Source organism: Marmota monax, unplaced genomic scaffold (genome assembly GCF_021218885.2).
Source record: "Marmota monax isolate L192 unplaced genomic scaffold, Marmota_monax_Labrador192_F-V1.1 WCK01_AAM20220418_F8-fsc00092, whole genome shotgun sequence".
Classification (NCBI taxonomy): Eukaryota; Metazoa; Chordata; class Mammalia; order Rodentia; family Sciuridae; genus Marmota; species Marmota monax.
This window is the reverse complement of record NW_026692583.1, coordinates 4,852,772-4,877,291: the sequence shown is the minus strand read 5'-3', so window position 1 is coordinate 4,877,291 and position 24,520 is coordinate 4,852,772. Positions and strand designations below refer to the sequence as shown.

The following is a 24,520-nucleotide window of genomic DNA, read 5'->3' as shown; positions in this document are numbered from 1 at the left end:
CCTCAAAAGGCTGAGTCACTTTATAGATGGGCATGGGGAAGGGTGGGGAGGTCATAGGACACTCATTCTAGCCACAACCCCAGAAGGAGTGAGACCCGAAATCCAGGATGGATTTTTGAAGTTCTAGTTCAGAGTATTTGCAAAAAGAATCCAGTAAAGACAAGTGAAGAAAATAAAGTTGCTAAAGGCGTTCAACATCAGCAAGAATCTTCATGGGAGACGGTGTTCATGAACTTGGCACTGGCCAAACTGGGTGTCCCACTGGGCACTGTCTGCACCCCAGGATGTCCCCAAGTGAAGCCAGACAGATGAGCGACCTCAACCTGCGCAGGTTGTCTAGGGGAGGGGACAGGACAGGGGGGTTGGGCTCCCTCCCAATACTGCCTCGCGGCTCCTATTCTTTAAGATATTTGAGATTTCATGACCCAGCAGAGGTCTGGTGACATTAACCTTCTTGGGTCACTGACTTCAGGGTGGCTGTTGGTTTTAATGACGCTCTTCTGGTAAAATTCGTTTTATCCAGGTGCAATTCACACAGGTCCTTTTAAAGCGCAGAATCCAGGGGCCTGTAGGACACTCGTAATGGTGTAGTCTACCACCACCCTATGGGGTTCCAGAACCTTGGCATTGTGCCCACGAGCAGCCCCCTCCAATCTCCCCCTGCCCCAGCCTGCTCTGTCTCTGTGCATCAGTCTCTTCTGGAGATTTCACATAAAGGGGGACAGACACTACATGGTTTTCTTTAGGGTGTGCCCCAGAAGTGGGCTTGCTGGGCCGCGTGGTACCTGTGTCGAACCTTCTCAGAAGTGGCCGTTTTCCACATGGGCCGCACCATCTTAGACTGGAGGAATGTCCCCAAGGTCCATCCATCTAGAAAACTCCACCCAACTCCATATCCCACACTCTTTTCCCTCCACCAGGTGCACACTGTCGTACTGTGGTTGGTGCTTTCACAACTAAGCCTGTGACAAGACTGTTTCCATCCCCGGGAATGAAGCAGCAGCCGGTTTCCGCCACCCGTGGGGGACCTCGGTCACCCTTCCTGGTTAGTACCACAGTTAGAAGCTACTTCAGGGTCGCTGCAGTAAAACTACCCAGTGTTGCAACTCTGCAATTTAAAAAAGTCGATCTTGTAGTTAGGGTCTTGGACATGAGTCACAGACGTGTCATCTGGCGCCCACACCAGGCAAGTCCAGATCCAGGAGGTGAAGGGTGGGGGGCGACACCCTCAGCCTCATTTTCACCACCAATTCCAAGCATATCCACATTGCTGGAGGTACCTGGACCTGACGCTGGATCCAGGGGCCAGGATTACCTTACCACCAGTCCATGTGGCAAGGTAACTCCTTACCACATGCTAGGATGTGGAACCTAGCATGGACTCTGAGCTGAGTTTGAATCCCTGCTCCACCACCTACTAGCCGTGCATCCTGGGCCAACCCGCTTACCCTCTCTGAACTTCTGTTTGTGCATCTAATAAGGGAATGATCAAAGAACCCACTTCTTAGGGTGGCTTAGAGAATTAATGAAAATAAAGCAACTTGTTGCTATTGTTATTTAATAATAATTCTGTTGTCACCCCGGGAAGAATTTATATATGCATATTTGGATGATGTATGAGGTACGTGGATCTGTTAGGCTTCTCCATGCACACCAAGTTCACGTCCACCCACTACCCTATGAAGACCTAGCACAAAAAAGTAATGAAGCTCGTTTATAATTTTTATATTGGCTACATGTTGGAATGGTAACATTTGGAGACTCTGGGTTAAATAAGATATGTAAAAGTTAATATTGTCCCTCTAAAGGTTAATTATAGAATTACCACATGATCTAGAATCTCCACTCCTGGGAACACTCCCAGAGGGACCGAGATAGGATGGGAGCAGACACCAAGGTCCACAGCAGCCTCACCCTCAGCCCGGGGTGGGAGCAACGGGAGCCGCAGCAGCGGAGAAGTGTGGTCCATCCCAACAACTGAGGATTAGTCCCCTTGGAAAGAACAAAATTTCCACACGCATTATAAAATGGAGGAGTGCACACCTGTGATCCCAGCGGCTCAGGAGGCTGAGGCAGGAGGACCGCCAGTTCAAAGCCAGCCTCAGCAACAGTGAGGCCCTAAGCAACTCAGTGAGCCCCTGTCTCTAAATAAAATACAAAATAGGGCTGTGGATGAGGCTCAGTGGTGGGGTGCCCCTGAAGTCAATCCTCGGTACCCCCAAAATAATTAAAATTAACTAATTAATTAATTAAATTTAATGGAGGAACTTTGAAAATAGTGTGTGAAGTGAAATAAGCCAGACGCACTTATCCAAGGCATGAGGACAGGCAAATGTCCAGACAGGCATTGAAGAGGGGTCACCTGTTCTACCCAGTAGGCGGGCTCAGATGGCTCAGTGGTCACTGAGCTTCTGTTTGTGGTGACGATTCTCTGCAGATGGAGGGCGGTGACGGTTCCTAAGACTGGGAATGCATTTCAGGCCCCTAAACTGGACACTTAACAATGATGATTAAAACGCTCATTTTACTATGATTCAAACGTGAGTGACAGCTGGGGTTCTCGGGTGTCTTAAGGCGGCCACTAGAGCATTTGCTAATGCACGCGCAGCTCACGGGACCCTTCTCCTGGACACAGGTGTCTCGTGCAGTTCTAGAACAGAGACAGGAAACACACCTTGATTAGCTACAATGTCACAGAGCGTCAGTACAAGGTGCCCCAGGGCTGAGGATTGGGAAAGGGCTTCCTTTGGGAGTGTCATTGGAGCTGGGACCTGGGACCTGGAGGATGAGTGAGAGTTAATTTGGCAAAGGAAGGGGGACAAGTGACCAGGCCAGCCCCACATGTCCATAGATGGGATCCACTGGAGGACACATGAGGGGCCAGGGCCAGGGGGGCCGAGAGTCAGGCAGAGGAGCAGGGGCAGGGCCTGCAGGCCAAGGTGGAGGGACAAGGGTTTATCCCAAGGAGAATGCCCTCTGCAATCCCTACCATAAACCTCAATGGCTCCCTATTACTCTCAGCATCCAAATTCCTTCCTGATGCCTGCATGTTTGTCTCTCCCTAATCAGAGCCCTCCTCATCCCTCTCTGCCCCGACCTCATCCTCTGGTCTCCTGCCATGCTGAACCTCTTTCCTTTATACACGCCTCACCTCAGGGCCTTTGCACTTGCTGTTCCCCATTTGGAAAGCTCTTCCCCCAGATCCTGTAAGGGCTGGCTTCTCGTCACGCGGTTCCTTAGCTAACTAACATGTCACTTCTCCAGGAAAACCTCCCCTGGCCTCCCCGTCACTTCCGATTATATCAAAGTTTTATTTTTCTTCACAGCTCTGAGTCATTTCCCATTTGTGCTTTTATTATTGTGTGCCTCCTGCAGCTGAAATGTAAGGTCCATCAAACTAGGAAGCTGGTCTCTCTCCTTCACTGTTCTCCCTCCTAGAGCTGCGTGGGGTGCAAAAAAATAGATAGATTTGTGGACCCTCACACACTGAGTGAGGGAATGAATGAGATGCTGGGAAAGGTGGCGAATGGCCCAGGGTGACTGGGGCCCACGGTCTACGGAAACAAGACCCAAGGGTTTCCACTGCATGATGAGGGGTGTTTCTAGAAAGTTCCCCGGGGCTGGTGGAGGAGGTCGGGCAGCGGGATGGCAGGAAGAGCACTTCAGAGGCTGACGTGGTGACGGCTTCATAAATACGGGGCACTTGGAAGCGGGGAGGGACCTGGCTCCCCACACACAGGATGCAGGTCAGGAAGGAGTCAGGTCAGCTGTGCAGTCCGATGGCGGCTGGGCCCGGTGCAAGGCCCGGGCAGGTACTTAGCTTGGGCCTCGGTGGCCCCATCTGCAAAATAGGGGTGACGGGAGCCCCATCTCAGGGGCTTCTTGCAAAGTCGAAGTCGCATCCGACCCGCACACTGCCCCGTGCCCGGCTGGCCCAGGTCAGCGCTCAGCCACGGCCGCTATTATTAGGAATCCCGTCACTTCAGTCACCGCGCAGCCCCTCCCGGCCCCTCGGCCCCTGCCCCTGGCCCGTCCCGGGGCTGACTCATCCTGCTCGGTCCCCGCGGCTGGTTGGCTGCTGTTTCTCCAGAGCTGGGAGATGTCACAATGCGATGGATGCGCCCGATCATAAAAATAACCAGTTATTTTGATGTGGGGTACGTCATCCCTAAAAATAACTGGGTGCCTTGGAATTGAAGGCAAATGCTGGGTTGCGTCGGGGGCACAAGCACACGCCACAGGGGTGAGTGCACACGCGCGCACACTCATGCACACACACCGTGGTTTCAAGTAGGCTGGGGAGACGCCCCGACCCCTTGCTCATCACAAGCTGGCGATGGTGGGTTTTATTAAAGGGCTCTTGTCCGGAGGCAGCCCAGAGGGGGACAGATGAGACAACCTAGTGAAAGGGACAGAGAACACCCTCAGCTCACAGCTTCCCCGAGCAGTGGCCAAGCCACCGACTCCTGGCCTGTGATTCCCCCAGACATCGCCTCTGGGACAGCACTCCTTCCTGATGCCAGAGAAATGTCCCCTAGGCACATCAGGTCATCGGGGGTGGCTTCGCAGAAGCAGCACCTCGTCGTCCCTCACGGTTATAAATGCCTGGGAGAAAATGTGCTGTGTCCCCAGGCCTGGGTTTCTCTCCTGCACACCTCGGGAGCTGTGGGCACAGGGTTTGAGGGAAAAAAAAAAACTCTAGCTTTTTGGGGAAACTGAGATAAAGCCCGACGAGGCAGCAATGTCACCCTCCTGGTGATGTCATCCCGGCCTCTCTCTGTGGACACCAACTCAGCCTTCTGGAGAGGGACCCGCCTTTGCCTGGAGATCTCAGTGTGCCAAACAGAAGGGGCTGGACTGTCCAGAAGGTCAGGGGGCAGGGCCAGGGCCAGGGCCAGGTTGTGGATCTACCAAGACTCTCAGGAGGGATCTGGAATCTTCCCGATGCTCTGGCTCCCGGAGAGCAACTTTGGCCTCCAAGATGCGGGAGAGACACCAGCTTCCCGGCAGGAGGGCGAGAGGCGAGGCGTGGGCAGAGGTGGGAGTCGGACGGCTGCGATGAACACTGTGTCTGTGGACCAGGGGTTGGGGGGGTCTCGCTTTTCTTGTCTGTAACTTGGGGAGAATCACCCTACCTGCTGGGCGATGGCATTAGGCCATCCCGTTGCCAGCATATAATAAAACAAAAGAAGAAACAAGAGGTCTCAGTGGTCGTCATCGTTAGACAAAACATGACACCGTGGACGGGCTCTAAGCCCCCTGTTGATACCCAAGCCCGTGGTACATTGCTGAGAGCTTCTAGTGACGCTTTCACCCCAATCAACACCCCTCAGCGGGCGTGTGTCCTTAACTTCCCCAGACCTCAGTGTCCCCAGACACCATGTGGCACCCGTTCCCAGGAGGCACGTGGAGAGGACCCTGTTCCAGGAGAGGCTGGCAAGACAAGGTCTCCCTTAACAAGGTGGTTCAAGGAACTAATGGCTCCACCTGACAACCGAAGATCTCCAACCAAACCGCAGCCCTCAGAGCCCTGGGGCGTCCGCTCACAGACCTGGGGCCCAGCCAGGTACACCCCCAAACACCAGTTGTGGGGAGACTGCTCTGGGGGGGGGGGTGCGCAGCTCACCTCTAACAGGGTCAGGAAGCTCCAGGGCCCTGCAGGGCACCATTGCAGGTGGTCCCAGGAACAAGGGAACAAGAGAGCTGTGACCAAGGACTTTGAGGAGGGAGGGTGCTGGTCCCAAACCCACGGGGCTGGGCTCCTACAGGGACTTGTCCTGACTCTCTTGACCTGTGAGGTCCAGAAATCCAGAGTCACAGAGGCCTGGGTGTTTGTCACTGGAGGAAAGGAGCCATGGGCAGCTGGGGAGGCGGAGCCCAGGAGCCACTCAAGTGGAGAAAAGCAGATTCTGCTGGAGGGAGCAGGAGTAGGTAGGGAGGGGGGGAACAGGAAGCACCGGTGACCTGAGGCAAGAGACCAGGGACTGGCCTGGAATCCTTGAGAGGCCCCAGAGCTGAAGAACTATATGTGGTCAGGGTGTCTCACCACAGAAGGCAGACCCTCGGAAAAAGGTGACCATGTAGGAAGCAGAAGAGTTGTGGGACATGTTTGCACAGGGGGTGGTGAACAAGCCACCCCAGCCATAGAACCAAAAGCAAGGGTATGAGTTTCCTGTGGCTGCTGTAACAAGTGAGCTCCAACCTCGTGGCTTAATGCCATACCTGTTGATCATCACAAAGCTCTGGCAGTGGTCAGAGGTCAAAATGGGTCTTCCTGGGCTGACATCAAGGTGACCACAGACCTGCACTCCTTCTAGAATTCTAGGAAGGAATCCCTCTCCTTGTCTCTTCCAGCTTCTAGAAGCCACCTGCAGACCCCGGCTCCGGGTCCCTCCTGCAGCTCCCAAGCCAGCAGCAAAGCATCCCCAACGCCCTGTCTCTCGGACTCGGACCTGACGGCCTTCCTCCTTCCCTTACAGGGATCCTCATGGTGACTTGGGCCGCGATCCACCTCATCTCCCCATCTCAGGGTCTCTCATTCCATCACATCTGCACAGTCCCTGTGCTGTGTAAGGAAAAGCAATCCCAGGCTCTGGGGGTTGGAGCCAGGACACTAGCGGGGAGTCTGTCATCTGCCTAGCACAGCAAGCAAGTCCCATCTCCTCCGCGAGCCTCCGTTTTCTCCTCTGTAAAATGGGGATAACCACACAGCGCTGACCTCCTGGGATTTGCTGAGGATGACCCAGGGTTGGAATGATCTTAGTGTGGCCCCTGGGAACCAGCAGGTGGGGGTCAGTCAGGGTCCCCACCCTCACTTCCCAGCCTCCAGGCTTTACCAAAAACAGGCAGCCCCCGGCATCGTAGGGCTCCCCAAACTCCTGTCAGGAGGGAGCTGCATATTGACTCCCATCCCCGGCTCTGACGAGAGGGCATCATTCTTCATAGAAAAGTGAAAAATGGATCTTCACACCCCTCCGATCAGGGAGCCATGGGATTTTTTTTTTTTTTTTTTTTTTTGAGGCAGGCTTCATTACAGCGTCTCTTTGCCTTTTGACTGATAATTGCATTCTGAAGCCTGAATTGATAAATTTCCCATGCACTGCCATTTACTGGGTGTTTACCTGATCCATTTGATGAATATTAATTCACCAAGAAAAATGTTTCCATTCCTGAAGCAATTCCAGGCTGCTGGGTCCCTCCCTCCCTCCCTCCCCTCCTGGAGACTGCAGAAACAATGTAGAGTTAAGGAATCACAAGCCCTGGTCAGAGCTATTTATCAGGCACGAAAACAAAGAGGGAGGAAGACATTGGTGTCCCTTCATTAACCAGCATCTAGGGGAGGAACGCAGTGTTCCTTTCCAGAGCGGAGGGGACCCTGGAGAGGTGGCATCTCAAGGCCAGAGTCAAGAGAGTTCCCACAACATCTGTTGACCCTTGGTTAAGGTGGTTTGCAAGAGGTCCCCACCAGGGCATCTCCGATGCATCATGCCGAGGAGCTTATATAAAAGAGGTGACATTCATAGCTGCCATTTAGATTCTGGTGGCAGGGACAGGTACAAATTCAGGAGATGGTCCCCATTTTACAGATGAGCACACTGAGGTTGGTTCACAGATCAGACGACAGCAGAGCTGCTCCCGGAACCAAAGTCTAACACCCCCAGACGGTGTGCCCACTATCCCAAGGGCCGGCCAACCCCCACTCAGGGGCTGGCTACCCTAATTTTATAAATGAGGTTTTATTGGAACACAGCCAAGTTGGCCCATTGGTGGATTGTTTATGGCGGATTTCACACTACGGTGACAGAAGAGTGACAAGAGAGATCTCAGTGACTTCTGAAGCCTCAATTATTTACTATGCGGGTTGTTAGGAAAAGTTGCCAGACCCCCCCCCCACCCCGGGTGTTATTTGCCAACAAGTTTGCAATCCATCCATTTGAGGGTCCCAAGTGCTCGTGAAGCTATAGTCAAAATAATAATGATGGGTATCAATATGCTCAATGTATCGTTCCTACACTACAATGTATCCTTGCCGTGGCTTTTGCTGTCTTGGTGGGACTGTTTTTGTTACACTGATTTTTACCATCTTTATCTCCTTGAGAGAGACAGACAAGTCTTTCTGGCCCTGCCCCCCATTAAGGAAGCAGCCTTCAAGATACTAAGCGTTGGGTTTCTTGAAGCAGATCCAAAGATCCTTCAAGATAGTTCATAATAATGTGACTCTTTGAGTGTTTCGAGGTTCTTAATGAGAATTTAAATTGGCACCGCAGCCTTCCACAAGTTCCTCTGCAAAAATGTAAATGGCTCTCCTTCCATCAAGAGCAAGTCCAGGGATGCCCAGGGACACGCGGGTAGAAAAGGTCAGAGTTGTTCAGCAGGACAGGACAAGGGTGACGAGAAGACTCGCGTTCGGTGGCTACCCACAGCCAAGCAGCAGCCTTGGAAGCCGTCAGAGAACCCCTGGGCTCTAGGTAGGGTGAATGCAGGACAGTGCCAGACACACTGGGGGGTTCCAAGGACACAGGACTCTCGATGCTAAGACCAAGAATGTCCAACCAGGATGAGTTGGTCGACTCTGCCCCAGGACATTTGGTATCCGCCCCATCGGAAGCAGACAGGGAACCCAGCTGGGGTCAACCACAGAGCCCTCCCCATAGGGGCCCTTCTCGTCCAATACCCACATGGTCTTATGCACCAGCCTGGCAATGCCGAATGCAGAGCTCCATGTGACTTGGGCCTTTTTTGGGCCCTCTTGAGCCACGGACATGTCCCCAGACTCTGGGAAGAGTTGAGCAGAGAACAGAAACTCCGAACTGCACACTGGCTACTTGGTATGAGCGTGGACAATTCACCCCCAGCTTCTGAGCCTCGGTTTCTTCATCTGTAAATAGGGACCACAAAAAAACGGCTGCTTCCTAGGGTTAGTGTTGGGATGAAGTGAGTTGAAAACCAAGCAGAGCCCAGAGCCCGTGGGACAGACCCTGTCTCTTGGGGCTGTGCATTAAAATCTCTGAACCTAAATGTTACCCATAATGATTTATGAGTATTTTCAACCCTGGCTAAGGGTGGACCCTGGACCAGCAGCAATGACTCCCCAGGTGCTGGCTAGAAATGCTGATTCTCATGACAGCAGGTGACGGCAAGATGGGACGGATCCCAGGATTTGGGAGTCGCTTGCTCTGGCCCCGCGGATGCTCCTGGGCTGCATGTTCCAATTCCCCAGCTTCTATCCCCAGATGCAGATGGAATCATCAGGACAGCTTTTAAAGAAACCCTGGTACCCACTGAAAAATAAAAACCCCACCTGCTTTCATTTAGAGGAGGAAGTCCAAAAAAAATAAAGTTGATATATTAGAATTGGAGAACAGTGGTTATCAAGGGCTGGAAGGGCTTGGAGGAGGAGGGTGGAGAGAGAATGGGTGAAGGGCTGGGTGCAGGGGACAGGAAAAGTGACCTCTGGCATTCCATAGCACAGTGGGGTAACTGTGGTGGGCAACAATTAACCCTATCTTTCAAAACAGCTCGTAGAGAAGATTTTCACAGCACAGAAATTCGAGGTATTTGAGGCGACAGACATGTCAATCTCCCTGGTGTGACCATGGTACCTTGTATGCACGTATTGACAAGTCACGCCGTCTCCCATAAGTCTGTACAATTATTCTGTGTTCATTAAAATTTTAAATCAATTAATTATTTTTTTTAAATTAGAGCAACATGTAAATCGGGATGTCCAGATGGATTAGATCGGCTCTGGGGCTGGGGCCCAGGTAGCCAGAGTTTAAAGATGCCCCAAGTCATTCTAAACCTGAGACTCACTGTTCTAGTCTAGACCAGATCCTAGAATCATCTGGGGCTCAGTTTCCTTCTAAGTCGGAGTCGTCCGACTAAGGACCTTAAAAATAATTTTTTTTAAAAAAAGTCCCACTACATAAAGTTCTGTACCATTAGCAAGCACCGCAATGACCTTGACATTCACCTCCACCTCTAGCTAGTCCCAAAACACTCATAACTTCCCCAAAGAAGAAAACCGGTACCCTTTAAACTCTTTCCCCTCCACCTCCCCCAGCCCCGGTGACACCAATCTGCTCTCTATCTCTGAGAATTCTCTTGTTCTGGACATTTTTCATTGAAACAGAGTCCCAGGGTCCACAGCCGCCCACCCACCCACCTCTGTCTGGATCTCACTTAGCCCAGCCACTGCCTGCATCTGCACCCGGTTTCTCTGAAGTCCCTCTCAGACACCCGTGTGCAGTGAATCGAAACCAGGATGCACCCCCCGCCCAGGCTTAATGACATCCCTGGGCCTCGAGAACTGTGTGGCTCTCCTGACACCTGTCATAGCCTCCCCCACTCCCCGGTCCCCTGTCAGCCTCCATTAGGGAGGGACCAGTGTAATATGGCATGTGCCTGTCCTGCTCAACCCCGCTCAGCCTCCGAGGGGGACAGCCCTGACACTTCCTTTTCATGGTGGGGAATCTGCAGCCCCCAGGGCAGCTGCGAGGTCCTGATGAGGCCCCACAGGGCCGGAAGCTGAGCAGGGAAGTGGCTTCACTCTCTCTTCACCTGCCCTAGATGCAAACGGGGAGAAATCAAAGCAGGCCATTCCCAGGCCACTCAGGAAACCAGGTCTAGTTCAGAAATCCACCCCTGCACCCCCAAAACCACAGAGCGAGTGCCAACAGGTTCCATGGAAACAGACCCAGGGCTCTATTAAGTTTGAGAGTCAGCGACTCGCAGCTCCCCCTTTTGGAGATGGTCCAAGCAAGTTTACAGATTAAAGGCTCTGAGAAGTCCCCCAAGGGGAAAAAAATGACTCATTTATAATAGATCCAATCGGGGAAATATTCCGGGGTGGGGGCACTTCACCTGCAAATGCATCTTAGAGGTCCCTACACATATTGGATTTTTGTTGCTGTTGTTGTTTAACGAATGTCTGTTAAGGACCTATCAAATGATGGGTGAAATTTGAAGGACTGACAATGTGGTAGTGGAAAAGATCCTTATGACCCTGTACCCAAAGCATGTGCATCCTCCTAGGTGGAGAGAGATGATCAAGAACAGCAGCCTCTGAAACCTACTCTTTCAGTGCCGGAGACCTCTTGATTCAGACCTTGCAGTCCCCTCCCTCAGGAGCTGACACCTCCCTCTGTGATTCTCTACAATACTATGGCTCATTCCAGAAGTAATTAACAGTGTGACAGCCCCAAATAATCAGCTTGAACTTTTACGATCCCTTGGATGGCCAAGGTGCCAGGTTCTGTGTCTGATTTTCCCGGGCATCTTTGCAAGCTCTGAGAAAGAAAAGGAGTCTTTATATTTCTCTCCCTGCCTGACCCCTGTTGTGTGAAGTCCAAAGACGCAATTGCCTTCGGCCACTCTGGGTGAAATTACAATGAATCTTAATGACATATATGGCCTCGTCCTTGGAGCCCCCCAGACCTACCAAAGTAGAGCTACAGAGGCTGAGCTTGTTTTAGGGTGGAGCTACGGGGATAGAACCCAGGGGCACTTAACCACTGAGCCCCATCCCCAGCCCTTTTTTAATATTTTATTTAGAGACAGGGTCTCACTGAGTTGCTGAGGCTGGCTTTGAACTCGAGATCCTCCTGCCTCAGCCTCCCGAGCAGCTCGGATTACCAGCGTGCACCACTGCGGCACCCAGCTGAAATCCACATTTTTGCAAGCATTCCAGGTGATTCTTATGCAAGATGGAGTCTGACATCCTGTAGACTGGATCCATTATTGCTTTTTAGAGTCTGGGATTAAACCCCAGGTCCAAACTCTCCTAGCTCTGTGACCTTCAGAAAAATCACTTATCCTCTTTCAACCTCAATTTCCTCATCTCTAAAATGGGAATAATACTGGTGACTACTTCAAAGAGTTAACATGAGCATGGATGAGATTTTCTTCAGAAGACATGTATCCCAGAAGGGATCCCTACCATGATGACCAAGAGCACAGAGCTTGTCTATCAAGCTGCATCTCAGACGGAGGCTCCTTCCCAGTCTCCAACCCCAACTCCAACGCTCTCCTCCTGTCTCGTCCCTCCACTCCTTGCAGGGCCTCTTGCAAACGCAGCTCACTTGCTAAACACAATAGGCATTTCTCTTTCCTCCCAGGCCCACGCCTGGACAACATTTCCCAGCGTCCTTTGCAGTCGGAGCTCTGATCAATGGGACGTGGAGGGAAGCAAGTTACAGCCCTGCAATCCTGGTCCATAGAACCCTCCCGCCCAGGCTTCCACTCCTCCCTATCCACCTTCCTGCTGTCAATATCCAGGGCCGGTGGCTGCTCCATATTGGAGGTGGTGGAGCCTTGGTGCTGTATTCCACAAGGACCCCACGGGGCAGAGTCCTGGTCCCCACCTCCAATTGTACATCCCCCTCTCTGGAAATCTTCTCCTGAGCTCCTGGCTTCTCCCCCCCCCATCCTTACCTCTGCAGCTCTGGGGGCTTTGGGGTCTGAGTCCCCCTTTGTTGGTGGGCAGGCTGGGGCTGTGCACTGCAGGACTCTCTGTAGGACTCCGTGCAGCATCTTGGGCCTCTAAACTCGACTAGAAAACTCCCACCTCCCAACTGTGGCAACCAAGATTGCCTCCTGGGGTTGCCAAGTGTCAGTGGGGGCCAGGAAGAGAGAAGGAAAACCCCCTCCCAGTTGGGACTCACTGGTCTACACAAATGTCACCTTCTCAAGAGTATTTCCCTGGCCACCAATCTCAGATCATCCCCTGGGCTCATCCATATGCCCTAGAATCCGCCAGGCTGGCCCTAGTTCACACAGCTCAGCGCACGCTGGGCGTGATGGTGAGAGGGTTTCCTTGGCTACTGGCTGCGGCCCCTGCTGGGCCAGGAGCCCCACAGTGATAAGCAGGGTCTGGTCACTTTGCTCTCTGCTTTGCCTCTCACACCCAGCCCAGCGCCCGACTCCTGGTCGGGGGGTTGCAGAAATATTTGCTGCATGAGGGGACCTGGCTACCAGCGTTGGGAGGCTGGGACAGGAGGATTAGAACTCGGGGCGGGGGCGGGGGGGGGACTGCATGACTCTCAATTAGCTGAGTGATTCAGAGAGAAGAGAGCGATTCAAGCAAGTGGGGAGAAGGGTAAAGACCAACTCTGCAGGCTGTGGGCATGTGGGAGACATAATCACCACTGCTCCATCAATAGCAGCTCCCAGCTGGGAGGAAGTGGAGTCCAGGCTGAGCCTCTGTAGAGGCCACCGGCCTTCAAGGACCAGCCACCAGCAAGCTGCTGAGCCACGGACCCTCACAAACACATGTGGGGTTTTCAGCCTCACTGCGGTTGAACAAATAACAAGGAGTCTGCGAATATTCTCGCTGTTCTGATTTTTGTAATGATCAGAACAGGCTAAACATTCGCTAACATGTAAACAAATCAGGGAAACTCTGTTACCATCAGTGGCCGCGAAATGTATTGTAAAATTACTGTTTAAATAAAAAATAAGTAGTAGAGAGTTCGTGGAATGCACCGGCTGACACTCTGAATTCTTGCTTGATGTGGCTTCTATCAACTGCCAGTTGAATAGGAAAGGAAGCTCTCTCTCTCCGTTTTAAAAGCGATAACCTGCCTGGCAATTACTCTGTCCCTTCTTAGCCCCTCTCCTGACATTCCCAGACCACCTAGAAGCAGCCAAGGAAAGCCCCAGAGCCTAGTAGAGATGGTTCAACTGTCCGAGCATCCCAGACCATCTGCAGGTCCGAGTTTGGGTATTATTTTCCTGTTTCTTTGAGCAAAAGGGAAAATAAAAGTAAAAGAAATGAGGAAAGCAAACAAGCTTATAAAAACCAAAGCTAAAAATAAATGAATACATTAGAAAGACGGCTGTGAAACGAAATTAAATCAAAATGTGCTGCTGCAATGTTTTTCCAGAGTCTCCAACTTGACAAATGGGTGAGTCTTCATGGCATCCATCAAGGAAGAGGGAGATTTTTCTTTTCTCCTGCCTTCCCACCAGTGCCCGGGTCTCAGATCAGACCCTGGGGAAACAGAAGCATCCCCAGTTCCAAACACGGGGGGCCGCGTGGCTCCCAGGAAGTCCTTCCCCCAGTGGAGAACTCTGGGAAGTCCACCCTTCTGGCCCTGTTCTGGCCCCTGCACCTACAAGGCACAGCCAGCTCCACCCTAGGACCGCCCTTCTCATAGGTGACAACAGGGTGTGACTTTGTCTGCAGGTTGAAAACTGCCAGTTCCTTCCTCCATTCTGGAAGGGAAGCCACTTGGGGGCTTGGTCCAGCAGCGTAGGCAACATCTGAGAGTCTGTTAAGAATGCTGATTTCCTGGCCCCACCCCAGACCTACTGAGTCCAAAATTCTGAGAGTGAAGCCCCACTGTGTGTTTCCACCAGCCCTCTGCAGCTCTGGCGGCACAGCTACGTCTGAGCAGCCCTTCCTCCCATTAAGACAGATTTCAGCAAGTTGTTTTATCCTCTGTGCCAAGGTTCAGCTGTGATTTGAGTGTGTCCTCCGAGGGTTTGTGCTGGGAACTTGGTCCTCAGTATGGCAATGTAAAGAGGTGGAGGGACCTTCGAGAGGTGGCTCCTCTCCTGTCTTGCTCCAGCCTCCTGAAATCACCTTGTGACCTCTGTCTCCTGTGACTGCTCCCCCATGATGCTGTGTCATGAAACCAGGACTGGCACCATGGTGTTTGGACTTTCAGCCTTCACAACTGTGAGCTAAACAAACCTCTTTCCTTTATAAGATACCCAGCCTCAGATAACTCCTTATAGTAACAGAAGACAGACAAATGCACCCTGTCTCAGTTTCCCCTCTATAAAATGGAGCTACTAAAAGTATTCACATCACTGAGTGATTAAGGAACCAGTGTGATATGATGTGACAGGGGTTTTTTGGAAGCCTGGGAAGGTCAGGAAAAGGCAGCAGTAGTCACTGATGCTGGCCCTATTTATGAAGGTTTGGTGATAACAGAGAGGATGTGTCCTAGACTTGTGTACAGCTCTACTTAGATTCACCTGCTCAGAAGGGGAAATAGTTAGAAAGCCCCGCAGGGACTCGAAGTGACTCCCAGGCAGCACCTAGAAGCTCCCAACCCTGCCTGCTGCTGAGACTCAGGCAAGGCCTGGTTATTCTCACCTCCTTCTTTAATAGGCCTCCTGAGAATGCTGAGGGACAGCCCCTGCTGGGGGTTGGGCCAGGGAGCTTGGGTTAAGGGGACAGGGGGCTGAAGCCCTCCACAAGAGAAGATTCTTGTCTGGGCTCCTTGTCACCAACTACCCCCCACTGAGACATCTAGCTCTGCTATGCAGTAAGACAACCCTCCCTGTTGGCCACTGAGCACCAGATATGCAGCTAGACCAACTGAGACAGGCTGCTGAGAGTATAAGACACACATGGGTTTTAAAAACTTAGCATGAAATAAAAGACGAGCACATAAAAGACTCTAACATGTCGCATTATTAATATTTGAAGGCTGGGGTATAGATCAATGGCAGACCATGCTCAGCATGCATGAGGCCCTGGGTTCAATCCCCAGAACCGAAACCAGCATTTACCAGCTAAGAGGGGCCTGGAACATGGGAAGTGGGGTAGGGAGAGGAGATAAATGTCCTGCTACTTTCACTATGGCAACCCATCCCCAAACCAAGCCCACAGCCAAAGGGCAGAGGCATCTCCAAAATATCCCACCATGCAAAAAGAAGTTCCCTGCTAAAAATGTCTCCCCAAAGTTTTCAGCAGAACTGTGTTGCTCTATAGAAGCTCCATTCAGAGGCAGTGGGTGGGGGGGGGGTGCATCTGCAGGCATGAAAAGAGAATCTACTTCAGTGCCTTGAGCTCGACACAGTAGGATCCCTCCAAGTGTGAGAGTCCCAAACCATTTGCACTTGAGTCACTCAGATACATGGTTAGAAGGCAGATTACCAGTCTGTACCTCAGACTTTCTAAACAAAAAAAAAAAAAATCTGTGAGGAAAAATATCAACCACTCATATCACAACAAGATTTCCTAATAAGTAAAGAGCTCCTACAAATTAATAAAAAGATGTTCCAATGGTCAAAGGAAATGGGCACAGGGCTCACAGAAAGGAAAATGCAAATGGCTCATAACTTTATGAGAACACACTCAACCTCAGAACAGGAAGGCTCATAAAAGTTGGGGTAAGAGCATTCTTAGGCATTATCATGAAGGTTGGTTTAGCAATACTATGGAAATGTGAAAGGTACAAGCCCTCTGACCCAGCACCTACAATTCCACTCTAGGTGTGCAATGTCTATATAAAAATGTATTCACTGAAGCTGCATTTGTCACAGCAAAAGAGTGCAGACAACCTCAGTGGCTGGGAGACCAACTAAACAAAATAGGGACCATCTCACAGTTAAATACTAGGAGTCCAGGAAAAGGATCAAGACAGCTCTGTTGGTGTTACTAAGAACAGTCTCCATGGATCATGGATAAGAAGGGGGAAAGAACATGTAGACTAGCATGTATAGCAGCTACCACATGCATGCAATCAGAGAATACTCATGACATTCATTTGTTATTAACGTTACTGAACACAACCTGGTGCTAGGTGTTTAGCTAGATGCTCAGGATGCTGTGGTCAACAAAACAGACCAAAATCTCAGGGAGCTCTCACACTAAGGGGTGGAAGTATTAAGTACATAGAGTGATAAGTACTTTGAGAAAACATAGTAAGGTAGAAAGGGTTTAAGAAATGCCAGAGAGAGGGGGAGGTAAGAAGAGGGCAGGGTTGCGGCTGAACCAAGAAGTCACAGAAGTCCACCCCCGGAAACCAAAAAGGACTTTATGATTTCTTCCACCAATAAAGGACGGTGGAAGTGATAATATGAGACAGGCTAGATCACCAAAAAAAAGAAACAAACATGAACTCCATCCATGTTCCGTTTGGCTCTTCACCCTGAGAACCCAGCGCCATGCTGTGAGGAAGCCCAAGCAGCCACTTGGAGTCCAGCTGGTGCCTCTGCTAAGGCTTCAGAGGTACCCGCCTCCAGAGACCTAGGCCAGTGAGCTTCTCAGTGACTCCAGCCCCCAGCCCCCATAGAGCAGGGCCACACCAACCACCATGTCCTGTCCTCAACACTGACCCCCATATGTGTGATACAGTGGTTGCTGCTGGACATTTCTCAGGTTCACGTGTTTGTAGCGTGATCAAAACTGAACAGGGACATTTCACAAATGTCCATGATCTGTCTTAGTCTGTGGTCACCTGGGAGCACAGTGATTAGTTTACACCCTGTGTCCTCTAGGAACCTGGGTCTCCCCTACACACGGGGTCATCTAGCAGAGACTGGCAAGAGGAACAGATACCTCTGCAGAATGTTTCCGAGGGCCGGGTGCTGAGCTGGGCACTGCTTTAGTTAATGCACTCAAGCCCCCCTGCCCCAGGCACAGGATGACCATCACCCCACTTCCCAGATATGGCAACAAGGCCGAGAGAGACAAAGTAGGTTCACCCTGGCTCATCCCATCAGCTCCTAAGCAGCAGAGAGAGCAGAAACCCCACCCCGGAGCTGTCCGCGTGGATTCTGTAGCCCACGCACAGAACCAGGCCACCACACAGCCCAAGCAGCCGACGGGAAGATCAATGCCCAGATGGGCACCTTCCTGTTGCAATGGCCAGCTCCAAGGAGCGGATGCCCCTTTGCCAAACCTTGCCAGGAACCCCAAAAGTGGGCTTTCGAGAACCAAGTTTGACTCCTACTCATGAGCCGCTGGAAGCCTTTCCCGGCCTTTCTGGGTAAAACTGTCTTCCTCTGGAAAAAGGAGCCCCTGCGGACCTGCTGTCTCTTCCCCTCTGAACTGTGAAATCGTTCTAGCAAAACTTCATCAGGCTCCAAGTGGGATGAGGGATCATGAGCTGAGCTCGCTCCCCCCTCCCTCGTTCCCAAACTGAAGCAGCACGGGCAAATTAGATGGCTCCAGTTAATGACCCGAGGAGCAGAGGAGAGGGAACGGTGGGCGCACACTCACTCGGGCCATCGACCCCCACTATGACCTGGAAGGAGTCTCCTACCCTAGGCAGGGGCACGGCTCCTTAAAAAATGGGCCGCCACCCAGGATCTGAATCATGGCTGTCACTGTTACAGATCTCCAGCTTCTGCCCACAAGACCTGGGAGAGACCTCAGGGGACTGTGACAATGGAGAAAGAAAGGTCCCTTTCCCCCTGCAGGAGAGGGTAGTAGGGGTCGGTGACTACCACCAAGGCTTCTGAGGGTCAGGTCTTGGCTGTGTGGCCTGGGGCAAACTGCTTAACCTCTCTGTGTCTCAACCTTCTCATCTGTAGATTGGGAACATGAAAATGCCTACCTCCCTAGGGTGTCCTGAGAATCAGGGGGGCTCAGGGACATAAATGATTCCCAACAGTCTGCACACGGCATCGGCTGTAGAGGGTCGCACTGACGGGCTGGTTCAGGCTGGTTCGGGCTGGTTGGTACTGTGGGGAGAATTAGATGACGCCGGCAGGCGCTGGCACAGGCCTGCTGCTCGGGAAGCCTTCTTGCGGTGGGGCCTTTGATCCTCTAAAAATGCTCCATGGCAGGAGGAGCAACAATGAACCCCACCAGGGCCACTCATTGGGCAGGAACAGGGGGCAGGGGACAGGCTGAGCCCCTGGAACTCCTGAGCCACCGGAAATGCTGGGTTCAGAGAAGAGAAAACCACAAAGCAGGAAAGGCTGCCTTCTGATGAGAGGGCCACATGTAAGGTCACATTCCGCGAGGACCTGGCTGACCACAGCTCCCCCAAGACAAGGGCCCAGACATGGGGTCCCAGGGCTCCCGCCTCTCCTCAGGGAGGAGAGCCGGCCCCGACCCCAGGCAGCTGCGTTGGTGCATCCTGTGAGGTCAGGGCCGGCTCCGCCCTGGTCCCCACAGGGGTCAGAAAAGAGAGCATCACCCAGGGACGCGCCATCACCATCGAGAAGGAGCCGCGGTCAGGAAGGAGAGAGCGAGAAGGGATGGGCTGAGAAGCTGGCCGGGTGCAACCGCACACGGGTGGCGAGGCCGAGCGGCTCGGGGAGGCCAAGATGAGCTGGTCCCAAGGTCAAAATCACCCTGGAAGATGGAGCCCAGGAGTGAGCACCCGCGCCCCCGCCCCTGTCACTGCAGGTGGTGGTGACAGGCAAGTGCCCACGCCAGGCAGCATCCTTCATCTTCCCACCCCATGGCACGTATCCTAAGCAATGCACGGGACTGTAGAGCTGCTAGAACCTCCCAGACCACCTCCGTCCTCCCGACAGTTGTCTCCACAGACAGTGAGGACGAGGTCCCGGAGGACACTGGGTAACAGACGTGGTCACTACCTTAGAATCACGGTGGTTTCCAGGAGGGTGTGTGCTTGCCCACGTGTGCGTCAAAACTCATCGGATGCCGGGCCCGGTGACACACAGGTGTGATCCCAGCAGCACAGGAGTCTGAGGCAGGAGGATGGCAAGTTCAAAGCCAGCCTCAGCAACTTAAGCCCTGAGCAACCTAGCAGAATCCTGTCTCAAAATAAAATGTAAAAGCGGCTGGGGATGGGGCTTAGTGGTGAGGCACCTCGGGGTTAAATTCCCAGTACCAAAACCAAAGAAGAAAGAAAAAACTCATCAAACTGCATAGTTTAAATCCATGCAGGTTATTATATGTCAACTGTATCTTAATGAATCTCTTAAAAAATATCATATTTAGAAGACACAGAATGCAAACAGATGATATAAATAAAGATGTTCAGGGCCACAGTGTTAATAGCAGCAAAATTAATTAATCACTTGAAAAACAACAGGAAAGAAAGAGAAAGAAAGAAAAAAAGACAATTATAACAAAATCACCCCATATTCCCAGGAAGAAATAGGGTGTAACTATTAAATTGATGTTATAAAAGACTAATTAATGACATGGCTAAAAAAAATAAATTAAGTGGAGAGAAAAAGATACAAGACCATCTGTATAAAATTATATTTATACCATTTCTTTGATAAAAATTCATAGGAAAAAAATGGAAATTATAATTAAAATGTGATCCTATCTCCCTTGGGTAATTCTGAAAGCATTTTTAAATACTAAAAGGACCTATAAGATGTGAAGAAGGCCAGAATATAGGGAGTTTGATTTGCTTGTTTCTTATGCTTTTCTTTATGTTCCAAAAATTTTAAAAAACAAAAAATGATTCTGGTATCCCAAAGAGAAATAAATATTGCTTTAAAATAATAAACAGGCAAGGCCCAGCGGCACATGCCCCCATCACAGTGACTCTGGAGGCTGAGGCAGGAGGACTACAAGTTCAAGGCCAGCCTCAGCAACTTATCGAGACCCTTTCTCAAAATAGAAAATAAAAAGGGCCGGGGATGTGGCTTGGTGCTAAAGCCCCCGTGAGTTCCAGACCTAATACACCAAACACACACACACACACATACACATAAGTAAAGGATGTCTAAGGATCCCCTGCCCCAGTTCTCCAGGGAGAGAAAATCCAGAGGAGTCTTCAAGTTGAGGTGACCTTGGCTCCCCTGAACACAGGCCCCGTGACCCCTGCTAAACTCCTCCAGACGGAGGCTTGCGGGCCCCGGGTCTGGGCAGAGGCGGGGTGCTCTGCAGCACGCACGCGCTGATTGCATTAGGCCTGCTTCTGTTTCCCTCTAAGTAGATTATGCTTTTCTTGAACTTGCTCCAGTGGGTCCCGGAAATTCAGCCCAGGACCATCCTGCGGTTCGTTTTCCGAGCTCCCTGGAATATGTTTAAGCATGTAATAAATACATTTAAGTCTAATCAGATAAATCACTAAATCAGATCGTTATCTTTGAAACCAATTTGAAAAACCAGGCTCTGGCTGCAGATCCAGGGGAAGGAGGAAGTGGAAGAGATCAGAACACTTGCCGCAGAGGCCCAGGTCCCAGGGTCACAGTCCCACCCCACGTCCAAGTCAAAGTGTCCTCCCTCCCTGACCCAGAGGCCTAGCTGCAGAAGGACCTCAGGACAGGTCACTGTGAAAATGCACCCAGGTCCTCATAGCCACCCAGAACCTTCCAAAAGACACCATGGCTGGACTTTCACAAATGGTCCATCTGGTCAACCTCTCCAACAAATCCATCTGGTCGACCTTGCTGACACATCCATCTGGTCGACCTCCCCGATGCAAAGCAAAAGAATGTTCTAGTTTTCAGGTAAGACCTCGGAAGAGGTACCATGGGGTTTTGTCATGTCAAAGTCCTGCAGATTAAGGGACAAGAACTTGAAAACCAGACACATCTAGGTTCAGATCCTCTGTCACTCACTCCCTGTGAGACCCTGGACAAGTGACTTAGCCTCTTTGTGTCTCCTCATCTGAAAAAAGTGGGGACAGTAGCAGCAACTAATTCATAGTGCCCTAATTCACAGTGCTGGTGGGGTTAAAGGAGCTAATGTATCTAAAGCACTTAGCACCATTATGAATCCAGGTTGGATGCTGTGATTGTCTGAATCATTTTTATTACAACTTCCTACTTCCAACTTCCTACCTAGCCTACTTTTATGTGGACTTACAAAACCCCTCAAGATGTAAGCTGCCGGAGAACACTGTCATCTCCCCAAGTGAGATATGATTCCATTTTAATTTCATCTTATTTTAACAAATATTAACGGAGAGCCAGGCTCTGGGAGAGATGATGATACATGGTGAACCAAACAACAGACAGGCTCCTTGATCTCAAGAAGTCTACAGTATGAGGAGGCATGCACAAAGAAACAGAAAAAAAATAGCAGCTAAAACCTGGGACATGTGCTACAAAGCAAAAGAACAGGTTCTCCTGAGGGGGGAAAAATAGAAGAGTGCTTTTTTGTTTGGTTGGGTACTACTGGAAGACTTTCCAAAGACAAACCTATCTAAGCCAGAATATCAAAGTTCAATAGAAGACAGCTAGGGGAGAAGAAGAGATAGAAGGCTCCAGACAGAGCATAGGGCATATGCAAATGTCCTGAGGAAATCATTCCAGGAACAGAAATGAGGCCAGAATGACTGGAGGCTGTTGAGTGAATTAAGCCATTGAGGTGGAGGGGGTGGACCCTGCCTTGCTGAGGGAGGGTTTTGAGTAGGCATATGGTTTGAATGGGGACTTTAATCTGACTCTAAGAAGAGAAGGCAGAGGCCAGGGGGAAATATGGAAGACAGGAGACCAGATCAGAGGCTGCTTTCACCATCCAAGGAAAAGACCAGGGTTGTGGTCATGAACTGAAGACCCATTTCCAAGACAGAACTAACAGGCCTGGGTACACAGGGCGGATGAGGAGAGAGGATGGTGTGAAAATCAGGGTGGGATACACGAATGGCAGGTGGGGTGCCTGGTTTGATGCATGTGTGGATGATTGATGGGTGCAGGGATGGAAACATGGCATGTGGCTGAGTCCACTGGTGAGCGACAGTGTCTGTAGCTGGACGGGTGCACGAGGTAGTGAACTTGGGTGACTCCCCGGGGAAAGCAATACTCCTCCCCTTCCTAAAGCCACGGTCTCTGTTTGGAGCACCCTTCCTCCCTCTCCCCTTCGTGCTCTTCAGATCTCAGTTCAGAGACTCTGCCTCAAGGGACCTCTGAGTAGCCTCGCTGGTGTGGCTCCCTCACCACCTTCTTCCCAGGGTCTAGCCGAGTCCCAAATCATCTTGCTTTGGTGTTGGATGGCTTAGTTTTCATCTCTCTCACTTGGTATTTAGTCCACAAGGGAGGGAGCCTGCTCAGCATCTCCAGGTCTCCAGCACTGAGCAGAGGGCCTGGGGCAGAGGAGGGGCTCTGGGCCTGTACGTCAGATGGCTGGGGGGCCGGATGCATGGGGAAGGGACGGGTGGGCAGGTGGTGAGTGGACAGGCAGCTGGATGGATGGATGGATGGACAGATAAGTGATGGATAGATGGATTGATGGATGGACGTGTGGATAAATGGATGGATGGGTGGGTGGATGGATAGATGGATAGATGGGTGGATGAATGGATGATGGATGATGGGGTGGGTGAATAGATAGATGGATAGATGGGTGAATGAATGGGTGAATGGATGGGTGGGTGGATGGGTGGATGGATAGATGGATGGATGTGTGAATGGGTGGGTAAGTAGATGCCTGAATGGGTGGATGGATAGATGGATAGATGGGTGGATGGGTGGATGGATTGATGGATAGGTGGGTGGGTGGGTGGGTGGATGGATGGATAGATGAGTTGATGGGTGGATGGATTGATGGATGAGTGGGTGAGTGAATGGATGGACGGGTAGGTAGATGGATAGATGGATAGATGGGTGGATGGGTGGATGGGTGGATGGGTAGATGGGTGATGGATGAGTGGGTGGGTGGATGATGAGTGTGAGGTAGGTGGGTGGGTGAGTGGACGGATGGACAGGTGGATGAATAGGGAGGAAAGGGGAGAAGAATGGGAAGGGAGGAGGATGGGAGGCAGGGGAGAAGGGTGGAGGAGTGACTGAGTGAATGAGTGCACCCCCTTCCTTCTGATCCATGCCCAGGATGTACCTCAATATGATCTGCTCAGTCTCCAGCTGTGGAGGCCCACGGCATCCCCGAGAAGAGGCGGACCCTCCCAGGGGCAGAGGACCCTCTAGATCTCTGTTGTAAAGCCCCCTGCCCTGCAGCCCAGCCAGCACTGCAGCTGACCCCGCCCCTGGGCTGCTGTGGCTCTGGCCATTCCTCTGCCCTAGATCAGCAGGGCCAGGTCAGCTGCAGGCGCTGGGCAGGAGGGAAAAGGGAGGTTTTAAAAGCCAGAGGAAAATAAGACTCTAAGAAGCAAACAAACAATAAAAAACACACACATTTTTAACATGCAGCTTCTAAGGGAGTGGGTCAAGCCCCCTACTTTCAAAATATTCACAAAATGACAAGCAAGAGACACATGAAGGCTGACGGGTGACCTCTGAGAAGCACCGGGTGACATCAGCAGGGACAGGTATTAGCATTAGCAGGGTCTTTTCAAAACACACACAAAGGCGGTGAGGGGGCGGGGGGTGGGCTGAGGATGAGGCTCCAGTTCTCCTGTTCTTTGTTGAGACACTAGGGAGGGAGCTCTCCTCATAGATCTGTTTTCTGGAGCCCTGACTCTCCTCCAGCCTTAGAAAGCTACTAGGAAGGTGGAGGAGGAGGAGGGGGGGGAGGAGGGGGAGGAGGAGGAAGAGGAAGAGGAGGAGGGGGAGAAGGAGGAGGAGGAAGAGAAGGAGGAGGAGGGGGAGAAGGAGGAAGAAGAGGAGGAAGGGAAGGAGGGGGAGGAGGAGAAGGAGGGGGAGGGGAAGGAGGGGGAGGAGGAGGAGGAAGAGAAGGAGGGGAAGGAGGAAGAAGAGGAGGAAGGGAAGGAGGAGGAAGGGGAGGGGAGGAGGAGGGGGGAGGAGGAGGAGGAGGAAGAGGAGAGGGAGGAGGGGGAGGAGGAGGAGGAGGGGGAGGAAGAGGAGGGAGAAGAGGGAGAGGAGGAGGAGGGGGGGAGGAAGGGAGGAGGAGGAGGAAGAGGGGGAGGAAGAGGAGGAAAGGGGAGGAGGAGGGGGGGAAGAAAAGGAGGAGGAGGAGGGGGAGAAGGAGGAAGAAGAGGAGGAG

General features: G+C 51.7%; 1 protein-coding gene and 1 non-coding gene across 2 annotated transcripts in view; one reads left to right on the top strand and one right to left on the bottom strand.

The window, feature by feature from the left end:
* Nucleotides 1-24,520, bottom strand: part of Ksr2 (kinase suppressor of ras 2) — a 357,219-nt gene that overhangs the window by 219,544 nt on the left and 113,155 nt on the right. The window lies entirely within an intron of this gene.
* On the top strand, nucleotides 13,316-13,450 carry LOC124093697 (small nucleolar RNA SNORA72). Its single transcript, XR_006852034.1, has one exon. It is a non-coding gene; the product is annotated as a small nucleolar RNA SNORA72 (small nucleolar RNA).